The sequence below is a fragment of the Gigantopelta aegis genome, unplaced genomic scaffold, assembly GCF_016097555.1.
Source record: "Gigantopelta aegis isolate Gae_Host unplaced genomic scaffold, Gae_host_genome ctg8212_pilon_pilon, whole genome shotgun sequence".
NCBI classification, from domain to species: domain Eukaryota; kingdom Metazoa; phylum Mollusca; class Gastropoda; order Neomphalida; family Peltospiridae; genus Gigantopelta; species Gigantopelta aegis.
The window spans coordinates 1-8525 of NW_024536374.1; the positions used below are offsets into that span (position 1 = coordinate 1).

The 8525-nt window shown below is 37.5% G+C and overlaps 3 non-coding genes across 3 annotated transcripts; all 3 read left to right on the forward strand.

The window, feature by feature from the left end:
- Positions 1-358: 358 nt before the first annotated feature.
- LOC121366990 lies at positions 359-480 on the forward strand. Its single transcript, XR_005957279.1, has one exon. It is a non-coding gene; the product is annotated as a 5S ribosomal RNA (ribosomal RNA).
- A 3594-nt stretch (positions 481-4074) lies between these two features.
- LOC121366989 lies at positions 4075-4196 on the forward strand. Its single transcript, XR_005957278.1, has one exon. It is a non-coding gene; the product is annotated as a 5S ribosomal RNA (ribosomal RNA).
- A 3746-nt stretch (positions 4197-7942) lies between these two features.
- Positions 7943-8064, forward strand: LOC121366988. Its single transcript, XR_005957277.1, has one exon. It is a non-coding gene; the product is annotated as a 5S ribosomal RNA (ribosomal RNA).
- Positions 8065-8525: the final 461 nt, after the last annotated feature.

An 8525-nucleotide genomic window follows, 5' to 3' on the forward strand; every position in this document is an offset into this window, starting at 1 on the left:
AGTCAGAGATAAGTGGGTGTAGTGGGTGTTCCACATACCAATGGAGTCTTAAAACATCACTTCGGGGTGCGGGAGCTGGTACGTACTCCGAGCCCTGTATCGTCAACCTATGCCCAGTGGCTAAACCACGACAACACCGAGGCCGGTCTTGTGGGACTCTTTTTCTCTACGCGGATACCCCCAAAGGAGATCACTGTGTGGATTTAAAAAAAAACTTCACTAAAATGCAATGTAAACAACACGGCGATAAGTCATTCGATCTGTCTTTCCAACAATAAAAACAAAACAAAAGCTACGGACCATATATCGACTTCCGGGAAAATTACGTATGTATACCCCCTATTTTTCAACAGTTGTTGTCTACGGCCATACCACGTTGAAAGCACCGGTTCTCGTCCGATCACCGAAGTTTAAGCAACGTCGGGGCCGGGTTAGTACTTGGATGGGTGACCGCTTGGGGAACACCGGGTGCTGTAGACACTTTTTTAATTTTTTTTTTTTAATTATAATTATTTTTTTATTATTATTATTATATTTATTATTAGGTTGTCTTTTAATGATTTTATTATTGTTATTATGGATGGGGTGGTTTTTTTACAGTACACTCCGAGTAAAGAATGAAGTGAGCACACACTTATTTACAGGAATACATTTTCCCTGCAATCCACTGTCAATGGTGATAGTGTTAGTGTGTTTGTTGTTGGAAAAAAAAACATCATCATCTGGGCAATGTTTTGAAAGAAATTTTATTTCAGATAGTATCACAGTGTCCAGATTCTTGTGCTTGAAACATGTATCGGGTACCTGTAAAGAAAAACAAAAATACTCATATTTGTGCGCAACTAGGGTATTCGTAGACGCTACTCGTTAACTGTGAAATTAGCAGCTTTAACTCCATTGTGTTTCTTATTAAATTTAAGGATGAGGGGTGGTAGTAGTATTATATGCGTGGTGTATATGTTGGTGGATGTGTTGTTTTTTTGTTTGTTTGTGGTTGTTGTTTTTTTAAAATATTTTTCAAGATTATATAAAAAAAAAACTCAGATACATTATAAATGTGTAACAAGAGGACATTTTCAAATACATAATTAACACAGCATGATAAGAACAGGCGTCAACATAGAAGTATCTACAATTAAACATAGAACACAAGATATGCAAACAAAAAAACTGGGCTAAAAGGTGCGGCGAAACATCAGTTCACTAGACTAGATAATGGTTTTATAAATATAGCTAGTTTGTTTTTCTAATAATGGTGCATTACATGACAGCATACCTTTCATTTTAAAAAACGTTTTATATATATTTCTTGTTATATTTTTATTCTTAATGTTTTCAATGTTTCATTCTTACAGTTGATAAAATACTGGTACTTATCTCCAATATCAGTTATTAGGAAAGTTTGCATATTCTGTTTTCTCTAGGAATGTTATGACATCTGCCAGTTTCGATTGGTAATCTTAAATTTGACGTACGCAATTTAGTTATTAAGCATCTATTTTGGTACGATAATCTCGACGAAAATAGGTTTCGAAATAAAATTCTGTTTTAAATAATGTATAAAATTGACCCTAGAAGAGTTTGTAATATCCGAGAATCACTGTTGTAGCTAAATTGATTGCAGAGGTTTTGTTTCAATTCTTGTTTATACAAATTGAAATCATATATTTGATGGTATAGAGTGTGTACCCCCACTCCCGTGTTATCGAATACTTTTTTATGAATTTCAACCATTTAAATTGATTTCCTTTTTCGACCACTGTTTAAAGAAAACATTAATTACATATAAAATACTTCTAAGTTTATTTTACTGCCTTTAACCAGTTTACTCTCCAAAATAACACATTCGTAACATTACTTGTATTTCATAAAGGGAACCTTCCTTCTCCATAGACCATTTGAAAATCTCTCATATACCATCTCATTTGAAAAAACCCATGAAAATAGTATCTATATATTTCAGATAAATCCCTGTTGACTTTGTTTTTTGGAGGTCAAAGTTCGTTTAATAAACGACAAACAATTGCGTGACGTCATCTATCTGTCATTGTAAATTTATAGTTAGGCGGCGTATCGCTTAGTGGATACAGCGCTCGTCTGAGATATGATGGGTCGTTCGATGTGGCTGGACACGGGCTACCCCCAAACCCAGGCATATGTTCCACGACATTGCAATTGAAGGTTTACGGGAGTAAATAGTGCTGTTGTTCAATTAATATTAATATTAATATTGAGAGACAGAGACAGACGAGAGACACACACCACACAGAGAGAGGGGGAGAGAGAGAGGAGATGAGAGAGAGAGAGCGAGAGTGAGGAGAGAGTGGAGAGAGGAGTCGTCGCAGAGAGAGGAGATGGGGAGAGAGGGAATTGAGAGATAGAGAGACGGGAGAAAGAGAGAGAGAGAGAGAGAGGGCGAGATGATTTTTATCTGAGAAAGGTAGGTTTAAACGAAAGGGCGGGTCATCCATTAGAACGATAATGGAATGAATCTATGTGCCCTAGTGGTGTCGTTAAACCAATACACATTTTTACTTTGAACTTTTGTGTTTACATACGAGTTGATAGACATCAGATAGTGATAGAACAAGGGTTAGCTTAGTCAAAAACAAGTTGTTCTTTGTATGTTGTAACAACGGTGTGTATACATCAGTTGTGAGTTGCAGGGAGCGTAGTTAAGATCACTTTTATTTAATGGATGTTTAGACCTTGTTCACATGGATGTGAAGTCAAAAAAAAATATTAATAGATAAAGAATAATAAGTTAGTGGGGGAGTTAAAAAAGTAAAATATTAAAGAAGAAGAGAATAATAATACTAAAAGGCATAAAAAAAAAACGGTTCCAGCCAATAAATAACCTGTGATGGGTCCATTGGCACATTTTGTACAATACAGTTAATCTGTGATGTGGGTAAAGTATTCTACAAATTGAGTAAAGGGGAATATTGATGCCTAAGAAAGCATGTATGAAACAAATTTAATAACTACATTTAACATCCTAGGAAGGAAGGAGAAAAATAATTTGTCTTTGTGTGCGCCTGAATGCCTGACAGCGTGCGTGTGTGTGTGTGGGGGCCGGGCGCAGAGCCATTATTACTATATCATTAGTAGGTACATGAACTCCAAATATCGTTACAGCCAAACAGTTAAAGTTTGTTTTGTTCAACGACACCACTAGAGCACATTGATTTATTAATCATCGGCTATTGGATCTCAAACATTTGGTAATTCTGACACATAGTCTTAGAAAGCGCTCTACATTTTTTTTCTGTTATTAATAATGTACCTGTTATATGCACCGACCCACAGACAGGATAGCACATACCACGGCTTTTGATATACCAGTCGTGACGCACTGGCTGGTAAGAGAGATAGCCCAATGGGCCCACCGAAGGGGATCGATCCTAGACCGACGGCTCATCAAACGAGCGGTCTCTACAACTGGGCTACGTCCCACGCTCCTCAGCCAAATGAGTGTTACATTGGCTAGAAACGAAATGTAAATATAAAAATAATACCTCCTTGTCCATTACTAAGCTTAATAATTTATTTCAATATTCCAATAATTATATGGCAAAAACCAGCGGACTCATTTCATTTCTACTTATTTTCGTGCTTACGTCCAATTAAGGTTCAAGCACGCTGTCCTGGGCAAACACCTCAGCTATCTGGGGCTGTCTGTCCAGGACAGTGAGATTACTTGTTAATTGTTAGTGGTTAGTCAGAGATAAGTGGGTGTAGTGGGGTTACACCTACCAATTGAGTCATTAAACCTCACTTCGGGTGCGAGCTGGTACCGTACTCCGAGCCCTGTATCTGTCAAACCTTATGCCCAGTGGCTTAACCACGACAACACCGAGGCCGGTCTTGTGGGCCTCTTTTTCTCTACGCGATACACAAGGGAGATCACTGTGTGGATTAAAAAAAACTTCACTAAAATTGCATGTAAAAACAACACCGGCGATAAGTCATTCGATCTGTCTTTCCATGAAAATAAAACAAAAACAAAAGCTACGGCCATATATCGACTTCCGGAAAATTACGTATGTATACCCCTATTTTTCAACAGTTGTTGTCTACGGCCATACCACGTTGAAAAGCACCGGTTCTCGTCCGATCACCGAAGTTAAGCAACGTCGGGCCCGGTTAGTACTTGGATGGGTGACCGCCTTGGGAACACACGGGTGCTGTAGACACTTTTTTTTTTTTTTTTTTTTAAATTATAATTATTTTATTATTATTATTATTATTTATTATTTGTCTTTTAATGATTTTATTATTGTTATTATGGATGGGGTGGTTTTTTTTAAGTACACTCCGAGTAAGAATGAAGTGAGCACACACTTATTTACAGAATACATTTCCCTGCAATCACTGTCACTGGTGATAGTGTTAGTTGTGTTTGTGTTGGAAAAAAAATCATCTGGGCAATTGTTTTGAAAGAAATTTTATTTCATCTAGTAATCACAGTGTCCAGATTCCTTGTGCTTGAAACATGTATCGGGTACCTGTAAAGAAAAACAAAATACTCAATTTTGTGCGCAACTAGGGTAGTCGTAGACGCTACTCGTTAACTGTGAAATTAGCAGCTTAACTACCCATTGTTTTCTTATTTAATTTAAGGATGAGGGGTGGTAGTATTTATATGCGTGGTGTATATGTTGGTTGGTGTTGTTGTTTTTTTGTTTGTGGTTGTTGGGCGTTTTTTAAAATTATTTTTTCAAGATTTATTAAAAAAAAAAATACTCAGATACATTATAATGTGTAACAAGAGGACATTTTCAAATACATAATTAACACACATGACAAGAACAGGCCGTCAACATAGAAGTATCTACAATTAAACATAGAACACAAGATATGCAAACAAAATGGCTAAAAGGTGCGGCGAAACGTCAGTTCACTAGACTAGATAATGTTTTAATAAATATAGCTAGTTTTTTTTCTAATAAAGGGTGCATTACATGACAGCATACCTTTCATTTTTAAAAACGTTTTATATATATTGTTTTATATATTTTATTCTAATGTTTTCAATGTTTTCATTCTTACAGTTGAATAAATACTGGTACTTATCTCCAATATCAGTATTAGAAAGTTTGCATATTCTGTTTTCTCTAGGAATGTTATGCATCTGCCAGTTTCGATTGGTAATCTTAAATTTGACGTACGCAATCTTTAGTTATTAAGCATCTATTTGAGGGTACGATAATCTCGACGAATAGGTTTGAAAAATAAAATTCTGTTTTAAATAATGTATAAAATTGGACCCCTAGAAGAGTTTGAAATATCCCGAGAATCACTGTTGTATAAAATTGATTGCAGAGGTTTTGTTTCAAATTCTTGTTTATACAATTTGAAATCATTATTTTGATTGGTATAGATGTACCCCACTCCCGTGTTATCGAAATACTTTTTATGAATTTCAACCATTTAAATTGAATTTCTTTCACCACTGTTTAAAGGAAACATTAATTTACATAAAATACTTTTCTAAGTTTATTTTCGCCTTTAACCAGTTTACTCCAAAATAACACCATTCGTAACATTACTTGTATTTCTAAAGGGAACCTTCCTATCTCTCCATATACCATTTGAAAAAAAAAAACCCATGAAATAGTCTCTATATATTTCACTAAATCCCTGTTGACTTTTGTGGAGGTCAAAGTTCGTTAATAAACGACAAACAATTGCGTGACGTCATCTATCTGTCATTGTAATTATAGTTAGGCGGCGTATCGCTTAGTGTGGATACAGCGCTCGTCTGAGATATGATGGGGGTCGTTCGATGTGGATGGACACGGGCTACCCCCAAACCCAGGCAATGTCCCACGACATTGCAATTGAAGGTACGGGATGTAAAATAGTGCTGTTGTTCATCAATATAATATTAATATTAATATTGAGACGACAGAGAGACAGAGACAGAGGAGAGGGAGACACACACACAGAGGAGAGAGGGAGAGAGAGAGCGAGAGACGAGAGAGAGAGAGAAGGGGAGAGAGAGACGCGAGAGGAGGGGAGTTTTTCGAGGAAGAGAGGAGAGGAGAGGAGAGAGAGAGACTAGAGAGGCGGAGGGAGTGACGGAAGATTGGAGGAGAGAATGACTGCACCGATCGAGAGGGGAGAGAGTGAGGAGAGGGAGAGGGGAGAGATGAGAGATTGAGAGAGGAGAGAGGGCTTTTGACATGGGGAGATGAGGACGGAGAGTAGAATCAGTTGTGAGGAGGAATAGAGAGGGAGATGAACGTAGAGGGAGGAGAACTCCATTAGACGAGGAGACTTAGAGGGAGGAGATTCGATGAGGGAGAGAGATTAGATGGGAGAGGAGATGAAGAAGAGAGAATCTATGGGACCCTAGAGGAGGAGGTGTCGGTTAAGGTTTTTTAGGGAATGGATTTATTCAAACACAGGTTTACTTTGAACTTATGTTTTTACATAGCGGAGAGAGAATACATCAAGTGTGATAGAACAGGGTAAGCCCCCTAGTGGTGTAAACGGTTCTTTGAAGCTGTTGTTTTTACAATACGAGGTCATGTGAGCTAGTAAACGGTTACATTTATGTGTTTTAATATATTTTATTTAATGGATGTGTACATTGTTCAATAGTAAATAAAAATATTAATAAATAATAATATTTAATAGGGCATTTAAAAAAGTAAAAATATTTAAGAAGAAGAAATAAGTTAAAGGGGATAGGGGGGGGAAAAGTCATAAAAAAAAAACCGGTTCCACAATAACCTGTGATGCCACATTTTAGTAAATTGGTATGTATCTACAATCGTGAAATATTGATGCCTAAGAAAGCATAATTTACTAACTACATTTAACATCCGCCTACACCATAATATGGTTTGTGTGCGCGTGGTTCCTGACAGGCGTGCGTGTGGGTGTGTGTGGGGCCGGGCGCAGAGCCGCCATTATTACTGCATATCATTAGTAAAGGTACATGAACTGCCCAAATATCGGTTACAGCCAAACAGTTAAAGTTTGTTTTGTTCAACGACCACCACTAGAGCACATTGATTTATTAATCATCGGCTATTGGATCTCAAAACATTTGGTAATTATGACACAATAGTCTTAGAAAGCGATCTACATTTTTTTTTCTGTTATTAATAATGTACCTGTTATATGCACCGACACCACAGACCAGGGATAGCACATAACACCACGGCTTTTGATATACCAGTCGTGGACGCACTGGCTGGTAAGAGAGATAGCCCAATGGGCCCCACCGAACGGGGATCGATCCTAGACCGACGGCTCATCAAACGAGCTGAGCGGTCTACAACTGGGCTACGTCACCCACGATCCTCAGCCAAATGAGTGTTACATTGGCTAGAAAACGAAATGTAAATATAAAAATAATACCTCCTTGTCCATTACTAAGCTTAATAATTTATTTCAAATATTCCAATAATTATATGGCAAAAAACCAGCGGGGACTCATTTCATTTCATACTTATTTTCGTGCTTTACGTCCAATTAAGGTTCAAGCACGCTGTCCTGGGCAAACACCTCAGCTATCTGGGCTGTCTGTCCAGGACAGTGAGTTAATTGTTAATTGTTAGTGGTTAGTCAGAGATAAGTGGGTGTAGTGGTGTTACACCTACCAATTGAGTCAATTAAACCTCACTTCGGGTGCGAGCTTTGGTACCGTACTCCGAGCCCTGTATCTGTCAACCTTACATGCCCAGTGGCTTAACCACGACAACACCGAGGCGGTCTTGTGGATACGCTCTTTTTCTCTACGCGATACACAAGGGAGATCACTGTGTGGATTAAAAAAAAACTTCACTAAAAATTGCATGACAAAACAAAACACCGGCGATAAGTCATTCGATCTGTCTTTCCAACAAATAAAACAAAACAAAAGCTACGGCCATACTATCGACTTCCGGAAAATTACGTATGTATACCCTATTTTTCAACAGTTGTTGTCTACGGCCATACCACGTTGAAAGCACCGGTTCTCGTCCGATCACCGAAGTTAAGCAACGTCGGGCCCGGTTAGTACTTGGATGGGTGACCGCCTGGGAACACCACCGGGTGCTGTAGACACTTTTTTTTTTTTTTTTTTTAATTATAATTATTTTTATTATTATTATTATTATTATTATTATTATTTGTCTTTTAATGATTTTATTATTGTTTATTATGGATGGGGTGGTTTTTTAAGTACACTCCGAGTAAGAATGAAGTGAGCACACACTTATTTACAGAATACATTTCCCTGCAATCACTGTCACTGGTGATAGTGTTAGTGTGTTTGTTGTTGGAAAAAAAAATCATCCTGGGCAGATATGTTTTGAAAGAAATTTTATTTCATCTAGTATCACAGTGTCCAGATTCCTTGTGCTTGAAACATGTATTCGGGTACCTGTAAAGAAAAACAAAAATACTCAATTTTGTGCGCAACTAGGGTAGTCGTAGACGCTACTCGTTAACTGTGAAATTAGCAGCTTAACTCCCATGTTGTTTTCTTATTTAAATTTAAGGATGAGGGGTGGTAGTATTTATAT